Source organism: Mustela nigripes, chromosome 2 (genome assembly GCF_022355385.1).
Source record: "Mustela nigripes isolate SB6536 chromosome 2, MUSNIG.SB6536, whole genome shotgun sequence".
Classification (NCBI taxonomy): Eukaryota; Metazoa; Chordata; class Mammalia; order Carnivora; family Mustelidae; genus Mustela; species Mustela nigripes.
Genome location: NC_081558.1, coordinates 156,202,784 through 156,223,127, shown reverse-complemented (window position 1 = coordinate 156,223,127; position 20,344 = coordinate 156,202,784).

The window sequence follows — 20,344 nt, the reverse complement described above, 5'->3', positions numbered from 1 at the left end:
TCTGAAGGCCAGGGCTGATAGCAAGAGAGGGTATCAAAGAACTGAGCATTCTGATAGCAATAAAGATGGTTGGACACCCAAATAATAGAGGTCATGTGGGAGTACTTAACCATTAAGAGCAAAGCAGTATGTGCAATTATTGTAATGAATGCCATTGTCAGAATAGCAGCTAGACAAGGTCATGTCGGTATGGGAGGCAAGTGGGGTCTAACCCACATAAAGTTATAAAAATGGTTAATAGAACGTGATGTTCCCAGGATCAATATAAATGGATAGCCAATAAATTTATATAACCAAGAATCAAAACCCAAAAACCAAACCAAGGATCTATGATCAGGAGTCTGAGAACAAATGCTTAAATAAAAGTCTTAATCTCAAGCCCAAATTTCAGAGTTGAGCTCATTCTCAGATCTGGAACCCTCTGACTACAAAAGAGGTTTAATGGATCCTGCAAACTAGATCTTACCTATGGCCTGTAGTTATTTATTTAAGTAATCATAGCCTAAGGAAGTGGGGATACTCAGAGATTCTAAGGACTCTCGGGCAAAGATTCAAGTTGGCAATACTACCTATTGACCTAATATTTCATAATGGCCTTCATGGTAGAATGGAGGCCACATGTAAGCTAGGTGTCAAAGAGAGTCCTGACCCAGGTCAAGTCATGTTGAGTTCACTGCACGTTTGAAATGTACATACTTAGTAGCTGACAAAATCTCCACGTAGGTTCCTTGACCTAAAGATAGGAGCTACTATAGTTCGGGCATGCCATATGGAAGTCTCTGAAGCTGTTTTTACTCTAGTAAAAATTGAAAATTATAAATGCTACTGTTTCATGGGAAGAATGGCAGGATTAGGGCCACCACTAAAGTACAGAGAAGTGATGATTGCCATCATATCTTTATTTATTTACCATTCCCACCCCCCAAACCAGAAGGATTTTGAAGTATGACAATGAACCATCAAGACAACCAAGTGATCCCTAATTGCAGCTATTGGGCCAAATGTAGTATCTTTGTTAGAACACATTAACATGGTCTCAGGTACATGGCACATAGACATCGGCCTACTACAGATGTTCTTTTTCATCTCTACCAGGAAAGAGAACCAGAAGTAGCTCACATTCATTTAGGAAAAAACAAAGAGTTATAATCTTTCCAGAGGGCAGGTTAAATCTTATACCCTCCATCATAATATACTCCAAAAAGGATTTGGACCATTGAGACATTCCACAGATCACTTGTCCACTATTTTGAGATCATTATTTAAAATGGACTCAATAAACAAAAACTGATGGAGGATTTGGCAAAACATATGAGCTACAAAAGCTCAGGAGTTTGCCCTATCAGTGACTTCTTGAGGGTTCTATCATGTTGACCATACCAGGACGTGTCCTCCAAAGGAAAAGATACATTTTAGCAACTTACACCTCTTGCCATGAGGCATAATGCCAACTAAGCCTCTTTGGTTTCAGGCAGAAGAATATTTTACACTTGAAAAATCTGTTCTGACCCATTTACTGAGTGATATGGAAAGCTGACAGCTATGAGAGGGGCCCGGCATAGGAAAGAGCTCTGTAGCAGATCCAGGATACATTGCTTACAATTTTGCCCCTTGGACCATGTAACTCACAGACTCTCCAATGTTACAACTATCAGTCATGAGAAAAACACTTCTGTATTTATGACAAACCTAATAGGAGAAGAAAACAGACACTGAGGGTTTTAAAGCAAGTCCCGGATATCTACTGCAAAGAATTACACACCATTTGAAAAAGAACTTCTGATCTGTTAGAGTATCAAGTGACCATGAGGCTAGGTCTGTATGAACCACGGGGTCATAAGGCAGGTTGGGCCCAGAGGTACTTCATGATAAGATGGATGTGAGAAATCTAGGATGAGACATAAACGAGGCCAGGAGTACAAGCAGGCTGCATGAACAGGTAGATCAGTCCTCATGCCATCCACTATATTGCATCAGCATTTCGTTCTGAATTTATAACTATGGATAAATCTTATTTGTGGGTGATGGGGTAGAAAGAGAGTCTCTTATGACCCGCTGACTAGAGAGGGAAAAGTCTGAACTTGACTCATGGAGGGGACATTGCAAAATACACCTATCCTGAGAGGAAAATATGTTGGGATACAAAGGCACTAATGAATGCCTCAGCTGGTGGTCCAAGCACCTGCAAGGAAAATGAACAAAAGACTGGCTTAAAGGGTATCTGGAAAAGAAGCTTGAGGCTGGGCTTCTGGAAGTTTACTAAATGTTTAAGAGCTTTGAATCACGTCTTAGCACTTACTGAAGGGCAATTCCAAGGAAGAGGCACTAATAAAATCAAACAGGGAGATGGAGTCTGTCATTTGACATTTGCCATCCTCTGTTATCATCACAATGCATACATGAATGGAGTTGCCATGGTGACAGGAATGGAGGTTGGTGTATGAGCCCAAACACCACAGGATCCTACTCACCAAGTCGGATCCAGGTACTGCTACTGCCAAGTGTCCAACCTACCAGCCACAGAGACCAGTGCTGTGTTGGCGATATGTCATCATACCTCAAGGACAGCATCCAGTCACTTGGTAGAATTTGGTTGTAGCAGGCTCCTTATGCCTTTGCCTCAGTTGGGACAAGTTTGAAATGTCCTCTCAGCTCCTGAGCCTATAGGATGAGCTTGACATCTACTCCAGATTAGCTTCTCCCTCTGCCCAATCCTGTTTTCCTCATCCCTCAGAGATGATGCTGTCCAATAAAACTCCTGCAAACAATTTACTGTCGCCTAGTCTGTTTCCCAGGTAATTCCATCTAGACAGATGGTAAGGTCCAGGACTTGCTCATTGATGAATGCGATTACCTTCAGAGGAGAAATGAATTAAAATCAGTGGTTATTTTTCCACATCTGAAAATTCAGTAAAATAGTATTACTTATTATTTGAAATAAGAATTTTTCTTTTTGCTCAAGGGTGAGTTAGCAATAATTTAGAGAAGTGATTTTATTTACATTCTATTAAAGTGACTCATTGTCTCTGTCATGACCTAGAAAGTCACAGAATTATGTCTTAGTATGGACCCCACACACAGATATAGCTTACTAGACTGCTTCAAGCAAGTGATAATGCTTCCTTCTGTACAATATAAATGTGAAGTTGAAAGAGATTAGCTGCCTTGCCTAAACTATAGCTAGGTTAGTGCTGAAGGAGAAATCAGGAAATGGATCTAGCAATATTTAGTACAGTGTTTCTTTCTATTAATATGCTACCCTTCTAAGTCTTTGAAACCTATTTAAGTCTAAATAAAATAAATCACTTTAATGGGGGATATTCTACCTATTTCTAAAAAGCTATTTGCTAAAATACTGTATGTGTTTCTCAGAATATCATTATATGATGCTCATATTTCCACATGGGAAAATAAGAGCTGTAATTTGGTTAACTTTTGCTGGATGAGAAAAATGGAAGGATATGTCTTCAAAGAAGAAACAAAGGTGGGAGAACCCATATGATCCCAAATTTCTTTTTTTTTTTTAAAGATTTTATGTATGTATTTGACAGAGAGAAATCACAAGTAGTCAAAGAGGCAGGCAGAGAGAGGGAAGCAGACTCCCTGCTGAGCAGAGAGCCCGATGCGGGACTAGATCCCAGGACCCTGAGATAATGACCTGAGCCGAAGGCAGCGGCTTAACCCACTGAGCCACCCAGGCGCCCCTGATCCCAAATTTCAAACAAAAACATTTCAAAGGGTCAAGAAGACTATCTATTTATGTATTTTAAAAAGACAGAGGAAGAGAGAAAGTGAGCTTAAGCTGGGGGAGGGGCAAAGGCAGAGGGAGAAGAAGGCTCCCTGCAGAGAAGGGAGCTGGACTTGGGGCTCTATCCCAGGACCCTGAGATATCAAAGGCAGATGCTTCACTAACTGAGCCACTCAGGCACCCCAAGACTTTTTATTTAGATTACAAAAGAAAGAATTTCTGATACTAACATATTTTAACAATCATTGCCTCACCATCAGGTAAATATCCTAAAATCAACCCAAGTCTTTTGAGATTCAGTTTAGGCTCACTGCAACATCTTCTAGTCTTTGCAGTGATAAAAAATAAACCTGAGATGTTATCAGTATGTTCTTTGAATTATGGTTACAAAATGGAAATTCTATATGACTTATTTATAGCCAAATTATCTACTGACTACAAGTTGTACATCTTTGTATTCCAAAGAGCTAACTAGATTAGGGAAATGCAATATGCATAGCTGATAAACAGCCCAGGTAGAACCCACTTTCAGAGGCCATCACATTCCAGCTTTATCACAAATTGAAAAAAAATGTAATGCATAAACTTGTGCAGAGTATAAAATCGCAGTTTAGCGCCAAAAAGAGTAGAGGGATAACAGAAAATAAAAGAGCTGGCTGAGATTTTTTTTTAAGGTTTTATTTATTTATTTGACAGAGAGAGATCACAAGTAGGCAGAGGCAGGCAGAGAGAGAGGAAGGGAAGCAGGCTCTCCACTGAGCAGAGGGCCCAATGCGGGGCTCGATCCCAGGATCCTGAGATCATGACTGAGCTGAAGGCAGAGGCTTTAACCCTCTGAGCCACCGAGGCGCCCCAAGTTTTTTTTTTTTAAGGAGATGACATAAATGAGAAAAACAGAATTTTGTATAATGGAAAAACCAAGAAAACTGAATTTTAAAATGAAGAAAATAAAGCAGCAATATTTCAAGAGCAATGATCAGTTTCTTAGAATACGGATGTTTTTCCCAGGGTTGAAGTATTTGACTCATTATGATTATGATGAAGGAGAAGGTATACCCTGCCATAACAAACTGAGCTAGTATGGTTGTGTTGGGAAGAAATGAACACAAAGGAATCAGCAGAGCACTGGCTCTATCCCTGTCAGCTGGGTGGCACGAGGAAACTTAATTTAATTGACTTCCAGTCCTATAATTCTATGGCAATTCTTGTTTTCTCAGGTTTGTTACTTTAGAATATATATTTATATTTTAAATATATGTATTTATTTTTATAAGATATATTTAGTAATTTTAGAAATATTTAGTAAACACAGACTGTATTAATAACTCCATTTACATTTATACTTTCGTAAGTTTTTTTTTTAATTCCTTACTCAATTAACACCCACAATGAAACTGTGAGATGGATAAATAATTGTATCTCCATTTTATAAATGAGGGAATGTATACTCCAAGAAGTGACTTGCCCAAGAATAAAAAGGATCAAAGGACAAATGGGACTTAAGTCTGAATGTCCTTACCCCAAGGCTGCTCAGTTGTCCAAGTTATCCACCACTGTAAATGAAGAGCTTCTGTGAAGGAGATTGCACTGGATCTAAGTGGTATTTATCCTTTCAAAATGTTTCAGAATTCTCTTGACTATGGGGTAGAGATTAGGAGAAAGGGGAGCCCAAATCTACTCATATGCATGTAATTAGGCCCATCTAGGTGAAATTTTCTACTTAAACAAGTTCCTATTTTTATTATATTTCAAAGTGTGATTTAGATTTTAGAAAAATCAGGAAAATTATAAAAATTGATATTTTAGGGACGCCTGGGTGGCTCAGTTGGTTAAGCAGCTGCCTTCGGCTCAGGTCATGATCCCAGCGTCCTGGGATCGAGTCCCACATCGGGCTCCTTGCCCGCAGGGAGCCTGCTTCTCCCTCTGACTCTGCCTTCCACTCTGTCTGCCTGTGCTCGCTCTCGCTCGCTCTCTCTCTGACAAATAAATAAAAATCTTAAAAAAAAAAAAAAAAAAATTGATATTTTAAAAACAGTAGGCTTTCTATTCTACTTAGTAACTACTCTCTGAAAGGTTAAGATGTCTTTTGTAGTTCTTAACCATAACCGTGCCATCCCCCCAAAAGAGATTCTACAGTTCAAAGAGATCAGGGAATGCTGACCTTAATTAATTTATGTTAACCCTAATTAATGCTAAAGTTGTCAGTCAGAATGTCTTTAGTACAGGACATATGAGAGCCCTTAATATGTCACTATGCACTGTGAATTATCTAAGAGAGGTGATAATTTATTCATCGGATTTGATGGAGCATTAACTCTTTTTAAAGCAAAACCTAGTATCTCATCTAACTTAAGTTCTGCAGAATACGGCTTGGGAATTCCTCTCCTAACTTCTAAAAAAGATCTTAGACAGTGTTTGTTTCAACTTCTATAAGTTATACATGAAATGTAGACCCGAGTAACTTCCGTAAAGTCACACATTATTGATAGGGCCTATGGCTAGAACCAAGGCCTTCTGACTCTCACTAGAGTGCTATTTTCATTTTACATACTATACTTCTGTAAATTAATATGAACTGTAAAAATAGTTTACCACCTGATACATAATTTGGCACAAAGTCAATTAGCTTTGATCCAAATAATTTATAATAAAGTGTCTTTCCAAATCTAAGATATTCATTTACTAGAGTATGTTTTACCATAAGCGCAACATATTTTTTAAATGTGGGTTTTCTGAATTCATCAGGGCAACAGACTTTACAAAATAGTTTAATGCCCCATCTTCTTTTACAAATTTTCAAATTTTCATAAAGTAAGAATGTATGTTTTAATGGAGAAAGTAAAAGAAATCATACTAAATGAATGCCTATATTGTCCCCAGCACTTTGACTACAGTGTCTTTAGCTAGTTCTCAAGATAACTAAAACAATATATTACTAGCTCTGTTTTCAATAGAAGACAAAAATAAGACTTAAAATGTCAAGATATCCTATATCACATAGCCAGTTAATAGAGGAGTCAAGATTTCAATAAAGTTATGTCTGGAAAATTATTTGATTCTTTTTTAAAAAGATTTCATTTATTTATTTGTCAAAGAGAGTGAGAGCACAGGCAGGAGGAGTGCAAGCAAAGGGAGAAGCAGCATCCTGGTTGAACAAGGAGCCTGATTCAGAACTCAATCGTAGGACCCTGGGATCGTGACCTGAGCCAAAGGCAGACACTTAACCAACTGAGCCACTGAGGTATACCTATTTGATTCTTTAAGCTTTTGTTTTCCTTTTTAGGAGATAGAGATAATATCCAATTGTATCAGCTATGATGAATATTAAAACATTTATGTAATAAAAAGTGTTTAGATGCATACAAATTATTATTATTTTTTTTCCAGTAAAGAGCAAATATATCTTAATATTTTTCTTATTTTTCAAGTCTTCCAGTTAATATATACCTAAAGACAAATATTGCCATCACGGAAAAACAATAAAAGTTCCGGGGCACCTGGGTGGCTCAATCGGTTACGCAGCTGACTCTTGGATTTGGCTCAAGGAATGATATCAGGGTCCTGGGATCAAGCAAGCCCCATGCCAGACTCCACACTCAGCAGTGAGTCTGCTTGGGATTCTCTGTTTTCTTTCTCTGTCCCTCTCCCTGTACTCTCTCTCTCTTCAAATAAACAAATAAAATGTTAAAAAAAAAAAAAAAAAAAACCTTTACTCTTCTGTTGTTTTTGTTTTAAAGCTTCCACATTATTTTTCAAGTTGCACGATAGACTTCGATCATCTTTGCTGATCAAGCATGTGTAAAACAGAACATCTTTAATGAGAAATGCAAGATTTATGGAATTCAAAATTGCTTTGGGAAATGAAAACACAATTTCATTTATTAATGGTCACTAATGGCCTATAATCAAGGCAGCAACTGCTAGTTAAATAAATAAACAATCAGCTAGTTTATTTGAAGTGTAAGCAGAGGATAATCTAGTAATTTGTTTATTATTCTTATCAGCTGGACCCTTTACCTCTTAACTTCATAATGGGAAAACTGGATATAAACTGAATGTTTTTATACTAAATTATATTTTGAATAGCCTAGGTGAGTTTGTACTTATTTTCTAATTTAAATTCTGTTTATATCTACATTTTTTATTCTGTGTTTCCATAAAGTAGACATTAAGGGATTAATATACAGTAGCTCCCCCACTCATCCAGAAGGTCCAGGTTGTTAGAAGTCTCTGGTAAAGGCTTCGGAGAAGCCAGAAATATCTATCCCAAAGCCCTGCATTAAGGCTCTTAGGGATTCATGCGGAACTTTATTGACTTTTTAAATATGCAATTTTTTAAAAGCTCAGTTATCTGGCTCCTCAGCCTCTGATAGATTAGTAGAAGCAAACCAGAAAAGGTCAGAAGCTGTCTGAAACAGGTAACGTATGAACAGAGGTGATGGCTGACAACCTTTACCACACTGTCCAAAACCCTGGGCCATAACAATTTTCCTGGATCGTGAAGAAAAGGCTAAATGACATTAATGATGCTTGGAACTTTCCAGTTAAGTCATGCATTTTAGAATGATTGCCCTCAAATGTGGTTAAGTTCAGGTACCTGTAAAATTGAGTGGTGTGTGTGATTGTGTGTCTGGCAAAGCTTTCTCAAGGTAGATAGCATTTAAGAAGATGCTTAATAAGGAAGAGAGAAATCACTAGGAAGATAAAAATGAGGCATGTATCTTGAGAAGAGGGAATACCATAAGTCAGTTGTTTGGGGACTTGAAAGAGGGGTAAAAGATGAGTCCTCTGCTGTAACTGGAGTACTGAGTCTAAGCAGAGGGTAACCGGAAGCCTGATTCCATCTCTTTAAGTATTCAATTACTTTGAAAGTCTCATTTGCCCTACAGACTATATGACTCTACCTTGGGGTGTTACTCATTTTTCCAATGCTGTGATTACAGGGCCTGTGTTATGGTTTGGTTACGAGGATAAAGGAATAGAGTATGGCATGACTAGGTATGCAAAAATGTAAAAGAAAAAAAAATCACAAATCTATGGCAAAAGTCTACTGGAATCCATGTATTGTGCTGCATATTTTTTTCATCTTATGTCATCCAAGTTTCCCAACAATCAAAACCCACGACCAGTGTTGTTATTATTGTCATCTCACATGAGAATACCGAGAGTCCAAAGAAGTTAAAGGTTCTAATCAAAGACATTGGCTAATTCAGAGGCAAGGCCAAATTGCATACACAGATATGTCTGACTCCTTATCTGTGTCTCTTTTTATCACACTATATGACTAGCTCAGGAGAAGGGCTTCTGCAAAGGAGAAGCACACAAAAGTGAACTATGGCTTCTAACAATAATCCTTACCTACTGTAAAATAACAGTGCTTTGAATTCCTGAAATGAGTAAATATTGAACACAAACTATGTCCTGTGATAATAATAATGACATACCATTAATTAGACATTTGTTATATGGTAGACAACATATTTTACATACCTTGGTAGTTCAGGATGACTATTCCTATACTAAAATTGAGAAAACTATGGCTAAGAGATTTTAAATAAATTTCCAACCATGGAATAATTATAAGTGGGAAGGAGCTGGTTGGTGTTTTCCCCCACTTGGTATGGTATCATTCTAAAAGCCCCCTAAAAATGAAGATTAGTAAAAGGAAATGGGAAGTTGTATGAGGCTAGCAAATGAGTACTTAATAATGTTAGCAGGAAATATATAATAATAATAAATAATAAATAAATAATAATTTCTCATCACTCTATAAAGAAAGCTGTATGTGTATATATTTATCATTGGAAATGTGATAGATGGATATATGATGGATGGAAAATGACGAGGCACCGTATACTTCATGTTGTTCCACATCTATATATTAGCTTTAAGAAGGCAGTAGCTTGAGTGACTGGGTGGTTCAGTGGGTAGCTCACTCAGGAAAGCGTCTGCCTTTGGCTCAGGTCATGATCCCAGGGTCTCTTTGGAATCCCTGATGAGCGGGAAACCCGCTTCTCCCTCTGCCTCTCCCTGCATCCCCTGATTCTGCTCTCTCTCTCTCTCTCAGTTACTCTCCCTCCCAAACAAATAAATACAATCTTAAAAAAAAAAAAAGGGCAATAACTTTCAAGTCTCTACTGTACACACACTTCTATTATTTTAATATATAATTACCTATATAAAATGTATATAATATATACAGTTACCTAGCCATCTTTGTACTTTACTCTAACAAAATAAAAAATTGGAAGAGTTTGAAACCTATTCAAGATTATTAGAAATCAAAAAATGAACTACTAAAAGGTCTGCTCACCTTTTTCAAATGATCTGATTGAAGAACAGGCTGGCACAGTTATTTAGAGACCTGACTCTACTGTTGGTCTTTCACTAATACAGCATTTGACTTCATAGGAGTCATTTACATCATTAGCTGTTTGTCCCCCGCTCTGTTACAGTGATAGTCCCAAAATTATCCATTTTACTGGTCTAAAAAGAAGTACAGACTAGGATTAAAAGACTAATGTTTGAACCTTGTTGTTTCTTAAATGCAAAACACTGATTGACTCAAAACGTTGGCATTTTGGTTTTCACACTATGAGGTTCTGCTATCTGGCTGGCCCATCTAACAGAACTGTATTGAAGATCAACATGGAATAATGATATGCATTAAATTCTATAAAGTTTTATAAGCCACAAAACCCCACATGAATGTCTTCTACATTATAGATATATTAAACACTTAAGGAACAGGTGACAGACAAAGGAGTCAGTACTGAGGAAGTTCGAGTATGGCCCCTGATCTTACTGCTTGGGTTCAAACACAGACCACACAACTTATTAGGTGAGAAATTTGGAGGAATTGTGTGGCACTTCTCTGTGCCTCTCTTCCCACATAAAAAAGGAAAGTAGTATATGCTTCTTGCACTGTTGTAAGTATTAAAGAATATATTTCATAGAAGGTACGTGGCACTGTACTCACCACATATAAGTATGTTATTAAACAGTATAAGTTATTGTTATTTTTCCTCCCTGAGGTTAAAATGAACCAATAAAGGGGAGGGAGAGATTTAGGAGATTTTGGCATAGAATCTCCTGTCTTTTGAAAGCTTGTGTGTGTGTGTGTGTGTGTGTGTGTGTGTGGTGGGGGGGCGGGGGGGTTTGATTTATATGGACCCAGCTCATTTGAACCAACAGCTTTTGTTCTATCACTATTATTTCTAAAACAACAAGGAAACTGAATACTATAAGGGTGAATACTACATCCAAAAACATAGCAAGTCACTTTTCTTCATTTTCTACCTCATTTCCATTGTTTTCTTTTTCTAAAACTCAAAAGGAATACTGAAATTCAAAGACAGTAGGAGAAGCAAGGGGGTTAAAGGAAAAAACAAAAACAAGGTAGGATATCCCAGTCATTTTTTTGGATTTTACTTATGACATATCACATAACTGGACAATTAAACTCATGCAGATAATGTTCTTTTCTCTGCTGAAAAATCTTTTGCTCCTTTCTCTGCCTGATGAATCTCAGAACTGCTTTCAATATCCAAGAGGCCTTCCCAGCCACATAGACTGGTCCAGGGCCCTTCCTCCTTGTGCTTATATTGAGTCTCTATCCCCTGCTGTGGCTGCACTTTATGGAACACTAAAATTACCTTGTTTCCCTGTTCATGAAAACTTTCCAGAACATAAGTTCCTCAAAGATAAGGATCATACTCATCTTTACATCCCTGAGAGAGCAGTTGGCATATATCAGGAACTCAATAAATGTTTATTGAAGTAGACTAAATTGTTTTTCTTCTTGATCGTGTTAATACATCTTAAATTGTAATTCACTTCATAAGAAGTTCAACACCTAGTCTTTAATTTTCTTGACCACATTTATATTACTCATAACATTTTATAGATCATTTGTAATGACATAAAAAAATAAACATCTGCTAATCTTCAGATTCATTCTACACAATACTCTACAAAAGCTCTTAACCATATTTTTTAAACAGGCTACCTGTGTTGACTTAGATTTATAACACAACTTAAAAAGATCTGTTTCTGCTGGTAAGCTCTCAGTATTGCCCTCTGATAGAATGCTCAAGTCTTTTCTAACTGCCTGCTCTACAATCGCCCTGAGGCTGTTCCTTAGAGGATAAAGCTGGAGTTATTTATGAACTAATAGTATTCATTATTCAGAATAAAATCTTCTTACTAAACAGGGAAAAGATAGATACCCCCCCATTATAGTGAACTGTAAAACAGGAGTTTCTGTTTTTCCACTTTGTTTAGCTAACTCTTCGGTTCAATCAGGAAAACTTTCTACTATTTCAGGGAAAACCTTTAACTTCCAAACTCTTTTACTGAGAGATTTGTTCAGATTTCTGTAAGAACACGGACTGCTTGGCTAATTTCACAAGATGATTGGCCATTTGATCATTTATAAACACACAGATATTTTATATATATCCCACACATATTTCTTATTTATATCCCACATAAATCATAAGTAAAAAATATAAACTTATATGACAAAATAGAATCATTTCACAGGAAATTACTTTTCTTCATTTCCATGCCCATTGTTGTTTTTTGCCTAATATTCTATTATTGCATAGATTTTCATTTGACAAAAGCTGTGCCTATTTTTCTATCCAAACCTTCACATGAATTGAAGTACCATGTTTTCCTCCTTGACATCTGCATAGTCCATGTGAAGCAATGACACATGCTTGGTATTTTATACATACAATATTCTTGAATGTGTGATGTTTATGTGAGCATATACATTCCTGGATACAGGGAGGAAAACATTTAGATTTAGAATAGAAATGTATCACAAGATTTAGAAACAGCGAGCCAGAATGCTTGATAGGAAGAAAACTGGGTAAGGTTACAATGTAAAGGACAGGATTATTTTCACCCTTGGTGGGGGAAGGGTAATGTCAGAACTGAGTGCATACGCCTCCCTTCAACCAAAGAATGATGGGTGCTTCTGGATCTATTTAAATATCCGTGCATTCATACTCTTGTGCACACTTAAGTAGTCGTTGATGGTCATACAAAATAGGACACACATTTGCTTGCTAAATAATACAATAGTGATTTCATTAAATTTGTCATTATTGAAAATTGTACTGTAGGAAATCCACCAGCCAATCACCTTCAGAATCATTCAATTTGTTCATGTCCATCTAGAATGAAAAGCCTGCTGCACAGCTGTGTTTAAGACTGTGTAATGACTTTAAATCTAGGACACAGACTCTTTTTGCATGTCCAATCAATTTGTTAGGAATCTGATCCTGTGCTAATAGGGCTGTGTGCATTAAAATTCATTCTTTGAAAATTGTATCTGAAGTGGCTGCTGCACACAGCCTTCAAACTATACCAACTTGGTTTTGCCTTTCCTTCACGTTCCAGAGACGTTATTGTTTTTTTCCCCCTTTGAGGAGGAGACTATTGATTTCAGACGCATAGACTGAAGACTAGAAAATGTTCATATATCGGTACCATGAATTCCTAAATTAGTATGTGTTGAATTTAAAGTGGCCAGTTTCAGATACATGAGGTATATTGCCCCAACTTCTATGGAATTCCGTGCAGTCATGAAGCAATGCTTTACTAATTTTAGAATCATGACTGCGTGGGGGGCGCTCTAATAGCAATCCCGCTTTCAATGCAAGAAGTGCCTAAAAGAAGACCATCAGACAAATCTTATACAGAAGATAAATAAAGGCATATACTGGGAAATCAGGCATTTGGGTAACAAAAGAAAAGCAAGATCATGCAGTTCTTCAGTGCACACACTCAAGTAAAGAAACCTTTTTCTTTTTAAAAAATTTTTCTCCATTGGCAAACTCAATGAAAACTCAATGTTTAAACTCATGTGTGTCAACTGTCATCCAAGATTATGACTTTCTTGATTTTTTAATCTTATGTTATAATTACACACTCTTTTTTTAGGTGTCATGGTAATACTAGATGACTGTAACATTTCAAACTCTGCATACAATTGTGTCACTCTACCTTGTTTTCATAATACCATGACACAGTATTAAAACTGTAAACTAGTGTTTGGCATAGAGCTGTTCAAATCCTAACAGTGAATGGGGCATAAAAATGTCATGACATGATTATCATACCTCATGAAACGAGTACTGTAATTGTCACATCCTGATTACTCACATTAGTGAAGAAGCCAAAATATTGAATACAACTACCGTGATAGCATAAAAGTCTCTTCTGACCCAGTTCAATCAAATCTAGTTCCATCTGACCTTCAGAAGAAGGACTCATGTGCTAAAGAAGTAACCTTTATTTCTTGTTCTATGAAAGAGGCATGAAATGTGGTCGTCAGTTATGTGACTAAGTGACAACTGTGGTTATCAGTTAAGTGACTAAAGTTGGAACCTCCAGACATCAAGCAAAAGAAGCCAGTAAAGAGTCCTAAGCTATCAAGTCCTTGAAGGCAGTAGCTGTATATTTAGTATCTTATCTTTCTACTCAACATATCATCATGCTTATGGTTGTGCAAGTGTTTAAAAACATTTTTGAATTGAGTTAACTTACTGGATTATGTAACTGGTCACCTTGCTCAGAGCAGAAGTTCTCAAATCAACTAAGGCTACAGTATTGGTATTATGCTCAGTCTTTCAATCACATGGGTAAAGGCAGGACCACTGCTTGGTACAACATTTGCACCCCTTGAATACTTTGGAAAATGAAACAGGGTATAAAAACTGCTTGAGTAACTTAAGGGCTTAAATGTGCTTCCCACATTATCAGCTGGTTTCTTATCAGAATTCTAGGTTACTCAAAAGATCCTCCTCTGCCTCTGTGTTCACAGACAGAAACATAGACAGTTGGTGATGTTCATGGACTGAGAAATAAAAGACAAATCTTGAGGTATCTTTGGACTATGAAGCAGAGTTGGGAAGTCGGAAAAAAATTCAAATAAAGAAAAAAAGCTCTTGGTGATCCAGGTTTGGGGAATCTTGTCTCTTCAGCATCCGTGGGCGTTCACCATCATTCTCCCTTCCTGCTCCAACGAACCTGGACCAAGCGAGCTCTAGGGACAATCACGAGGAAGAAAACTCCCTGCGACTCATTCACTGAGGTTTCCCTCAGCTTACTTCCATAAAGGTTACCAGGCCCTCCTTAAGTTAGACAAAGGGAAGCTAGCACAGGTGGAGAGGAACATGGTTTTGCATTGCGGGCCTCTGCTCATACCGCAACACAGAAGGAGTACCCCTTGTAGCGGTGCTCATGTTACCTAATTTGCCATAAATTAACAAAATAATTTACCAAATTATACATTCTCCACTACGGATGATAATTTAAAAAAATCAGTTTCTCAAATTTGAATGATGGCTTAGGTCTTCAGTTTTCTGCATATATTTTCCATATTAAAAAAATAATACTTGAAAAATTCTTCCATTTCGAAGCCATTGTGTCTAGGCTCCTGCTAAACTACTGAACTCTTGAGAGCAGGGTCCATTTCTTATTAGCTTTGAATTATCTTTATCTTATTATCAACACTTGGTAAATACACTTTTGATAGTAGGCGACTTACATTTCATTATACATATTTATGTTCTCATCAGCATGTAGAAACTTGGTCATGTATTAGAATATTAAAAATAACTAAGCTCTGTATTGCTAACTCTGCAGGAAGCTTTAAGAAATATTTTAATGTTTCCTAAGAAGCCAGCCATAAATACTCAGCAAATGAGTGATTTATTTTAGAGAGAAAAAGAAAGGTAATTTAAAAATAAAATTCTGGAGGGAATTCTCAAATACCAACAACTCATCAAAGTGGATTTCACGATTGAAAATAGAAAGAATGCCTTAGTTTGGTAATATAAATTTACTCTTTGAACCGACTGGGTACATTTAGCAAATTATGCTTCTAAAATCTTCTGTAATAACATAATCTCATAAACCTTTCACTTAATATTTAGATATATCTACTTCCCTGGCTTCTTTTCTCATGTGAAGTGTTTTTGGATGGTATACTATAAATTGGGAATTGTATATGCATTGAAATTTTGTAAGTCAAACTTTTTGTCACTCTCCAGTTCTCCAGGAACTAGTTTGGTAACCTAGACTGTGTCCCTGCTAAAATCTGTTGTACATTTCAACTGTCATCTCAATTAGCCTGGAAATCTAACAGGCCGCAGTATATTTTAAACAGATAATGCTGCCATAAACATGAAAAAAATAAGGCACTTCATATTCAGAGGAAGAGTCTTACAAAAACAGTCACATATTTACATATATATATTTCATATACTATTTAGACTAAGTTGTATATCTGCTATTCTCACATCTGTTTAGAATGACATATCAATTTGAAGCACTTCATTTATAATGAGCTTTCTGCTGAAGTTGGGGCTTGAAGAAGCTTTAGATTAAGATATGAAAGGCTCTCAAATACAAATACATAAAACACACAATTCTCCTAGACCTTGAGGTTTAAGCCATACCAAGTTATAGTGAAATAAACAGGTGTAACCACACAAGAGAAAACAACAGCCTTCTTGGCCATGTGAGGCACTTCCCTGTGTGTATAGAACAGCTGAAATATTACCATTTCAAGGATCCCTGCCTTCCTTTTCTTCTAAGAGAACGCTGCCACCTGCACAGTTTCTGCAGAACACTTCAGAAGGTATTTTTCACTTACCTGAAAGAAAAAAAACAACAACAAAGAAAGCATTTAAACATCATTTCATGGTGAATTTGTTTTTGCAATCTTAATTTAAAAGCTTGAGTTATATAATAGGTATGTTTCTAAAATGTTGTATATGCACTGAAGTTTTGCACTTGATCTTAGCCAAAAGGCCGAGAAGCAATATGCATTGAAGTTCTTTAAATCAAATACTGCTTTCCCCCTTGTCCTGACATTACAGATTTAGACTATTCTTGAAAATTTGGTAGCTGGATGGTCATCATCCCCGATTAAAGCTTTCCAATGTCTTGCACAAGACCAGTTACAAGAAAGCAATGTACTATAAGAACCAATCTCATGCAGAGGCAGGTGGATATCACTGGGTCTCTTTGTGTATTTCACCATTTAATAAGTTTTACATTCCTCTATTTATTCAACAAATATACATTGGCCTTATTGGGCGCCAGTGACTTTGCTAGGCCTGGAAGTGATCAAGAAACTCATCTTCACCCTAAAGATCCTACACCATATCTAATCACTCTTACAGGTAAACTGTTTATCTGTCCATGAGGACTAGACTCAGAAGTAATCTACCCCTTGGTCTCTGGGCATACTTAGAAGTCTAATACAGAAAAGTTTTCTCTCTCTTTGGCCCTCAAGTTTATGCTCAGTTTGCAACATTAGTGCAAAGACAGGTTTCCTATCCAGAGGAAACATGGTCCAGGAAAGAATGGGGAAATTCAGGGATATAGTAGTAAACGGCATCTTAGCAGACTGACAAATCATCAGGGAGAATTTGAACTGCTGCATACAATAGATGCCCATACCCAGCTCCTCGCAGCCCCCCCAGCGTCAGTGCCACTGAAGATGACATTTCCTTCTGACACTTCTCATGGTATCCTAAGATATTTTAAAGGTCCAAGGCTTAACTGAACTTTGCCTCCCCTTTCCTCAGCATGAGAATGTTTATTGCTCTACATTGCTGACTTCCAATTGCGAGCCAGTTCCTATGCCTTTTATGCTATAAACCAGATGAGACAAACAGGGTAGTTCCAGTCCCCAGACTAAAAAATCATTTTCTGCTTTAGATGAAAGCTATATTGGTCCCCTTGGGGATTTACACTCTGGCATTTCCTATCTGCCATTGGGTGCTGCCGATTTATACTCTATCTTAACATCCACAAAGAGCATTGGGAGCTCTTGGCTTTCATCCCACCCAATCTGAGAACAAGGAATGAGTTCCTTTCAGTAGGCATGTGACAAATGAAGCTGTTATCGACATATAATAGAAGTTACTAGAGCTATCACAGAGGGTTGTGAGATGAGCTCCTGCCTTAAAGGGCTGCAGATAGCTGTTGTTTCCTAGGAGGCTGAGCCAATGTGCTGTAGTAAATGAAAATGGCGGGAGGGGAGTTGGTGAATGAGGTGACAGTTGGGGGTGACTGCATCTAGGAAGTCAGCTAGGATAGCAAGGACAACTTTTTGGCATCCTTAAGGTCTACTTGATTTGGGTGGGAGATATGCATCTACAATTAGGCATTTCAACGTGTTTATTGATTCATTTGATTTGGAAGGAAAGAATTTTAAAAATGCAAGTCCTGAAAGGTATCAAATAGTAAGATTCCTCTATAATATCCCTAGTTATTAAATGAATATGGGTATGTCTTAAGAAAGCTTTAAAACACTAAGAAAATATAAAGTACTTCTCCACACACTACTACACTTGTCCTCGTGGTCCCAAAAGTCAATGCATGAATGTCAATAAACCCCTATATTAAAAAGGTGTGCATTTCTTTTTTTTTTTTTTAAAGATTTTATTTATTTATTTGACAGAGAGAAATCACAAGTAGATGGAGAGGCAGGCGAGAGAGAGAGAGAGAGAGAGAGAGGAGCAGGCTCCCTGCCGAGCAGAGAGCCCGATGCGGGACTCGATCCCAGGACCCTGAGATCATGACCTGAGCCGAAGGCAGGGGCTTAACTCACTGAGCCACCCAGGCGCCCCAAAGGTGTGCATTTCTAAACCTACGTACCAGTATTAAAATAGGATTACATTATATTATAAATTTCCAGAGTTGTGAGGATGAAACATGGGATGCTGAATGCTTATGTGGCTACATATGTCTTTGAATATTGGTTTTTCTTAGTCTAAAATCTGGAGATTAAGTAAAACAATCAGATATACTCCGTGATACCCAAACCTAATCCACCATAACTGTTTCTTGGCCAAACCACTGACCATCTGATGCATAGCGAATGAGGGACCAGTATGTTTTAATTTAGTATATAAAGGAGCCATAATGAAACTGGGAAAATAATAGTAATGAAGCTTGATGACTGCTTTTGCATTTGCAAGGGCTTCAGGCTCTCCTGGGGCCAATAATAGCTTTTTAAACAATGGAGGAAGAGGCTGCTGAAGGTGATTTTGGTGATCAGAAGGAGAAGCAATCCGACATTCCAGAGGCAGGACTGTGAAGTGATCAAATGAGTATACTCCAGAGTTGGAACTCACAGGTTTGAAATCCACTCCGTACCTTCTCAGCATTGGTAAGTTACTTAAACTACATAAACCTCAATTTCTTCATCTGTAATATGGAAACCATCCCTGTGCCTACATCATGGTATTGCCCCACCTGTGTCTGCTTATAAGAGCCTAGTACATGTTAGCTATCAGTCTTGTTTTCTCTTGGATAATCTCAGCCACACCTTCTTTGTTCTGCTATGGGGAAGGTGCATTCGAGGTAGGAAAGGAAGAGGGGACCACCTACACAAAAGTCTTCTCTTTATGGCCGGGTAGACAATGGGGTGACTGATAACCCCTTTGGCAATGGCTTAGGGAAGTAGCTGAGGAAGACAGAGGAGAATAACAAGGGCACATTACAATTGGGTGCTTTTAACCGCTTCCTGACTGTTTCACAGACATGCTCTCAATGGGTTCCTATGCTAAGCTCAGAACGGGGATGTAGTGAGGGCCTGGAAGAAAGTACAGGTAGACACTTATGGAGAATATCTCGCTCACAGTCAGGGCCAGAATTCTGAGTTTTCGTACTGCTGGGGGAGATAAGTAATAAAACCTGGAACTCAGTACTTTGGCCAGGAAGTAAACTGAACAACTTTCTTTCCCCTCCCCTTCGGGTTGTCACATTCCATAAAATGATGAAATTTTGATAGTGTTGCAGTGCCTGCATTATTTTGAACAGAAAGAGAAGAAAGTGTTAGGAGAAAAATGTGACCACAAAAGAAGTCAGCCTTTGTTTCTAGAGCCTGGGGCAAAAATAAAAATAAAAATAAAAATAGAGGGTCTGCGTGCCATATATCTAAATATTTGACCATTATAAGTCCAGATAACAAACTGATAATAAAATAGAGTTTATCCTCCCATCCTGACAATAACTTTTCATAATGACTCATAAGGCCAGGTTCAAATTTAAAATTTTGAGACTGCTTGGAATGCTGCACCAGATCATGGTGTCACAAGGAGTCTTGGCCCCAACCTTGACACCGGACCCATGAGCTTCTTCCCGTTTCCTTCCACCACTGGCTCAGTGAGCATCATAAGGAGATTCACATCCTTGTTGACATCCCCAATACCAATGCTATACATCCAGGCACAAGCAGCACCCTGGGCCATCTTCCTACCCTAGACATGTGCATGCTAGTAGAGTAATGTGCCTTTGGAAGAAGAGATCTAGGGAAGAGTTCCTTAAAGACCCTAAAAGCAGACGCAGGGATACCTGGGCGGGGAATGTTGGGGTCTTCTGAATCTTTATCATAGACTAAAAGGGGTGGTGCGGTCCCTGAGCGGGTTTTTTCTTTGCACCCCAAAGAATCCTCACCCCTTGAGGTGAGGTGTAGTTTGCCGGGGCATGGGGACAGGGCTGCTCTAAAGCTTGAGACTCATGGAGGAATCCTTACCCAGGGCTAAAAGTCCCGCTGTTCCA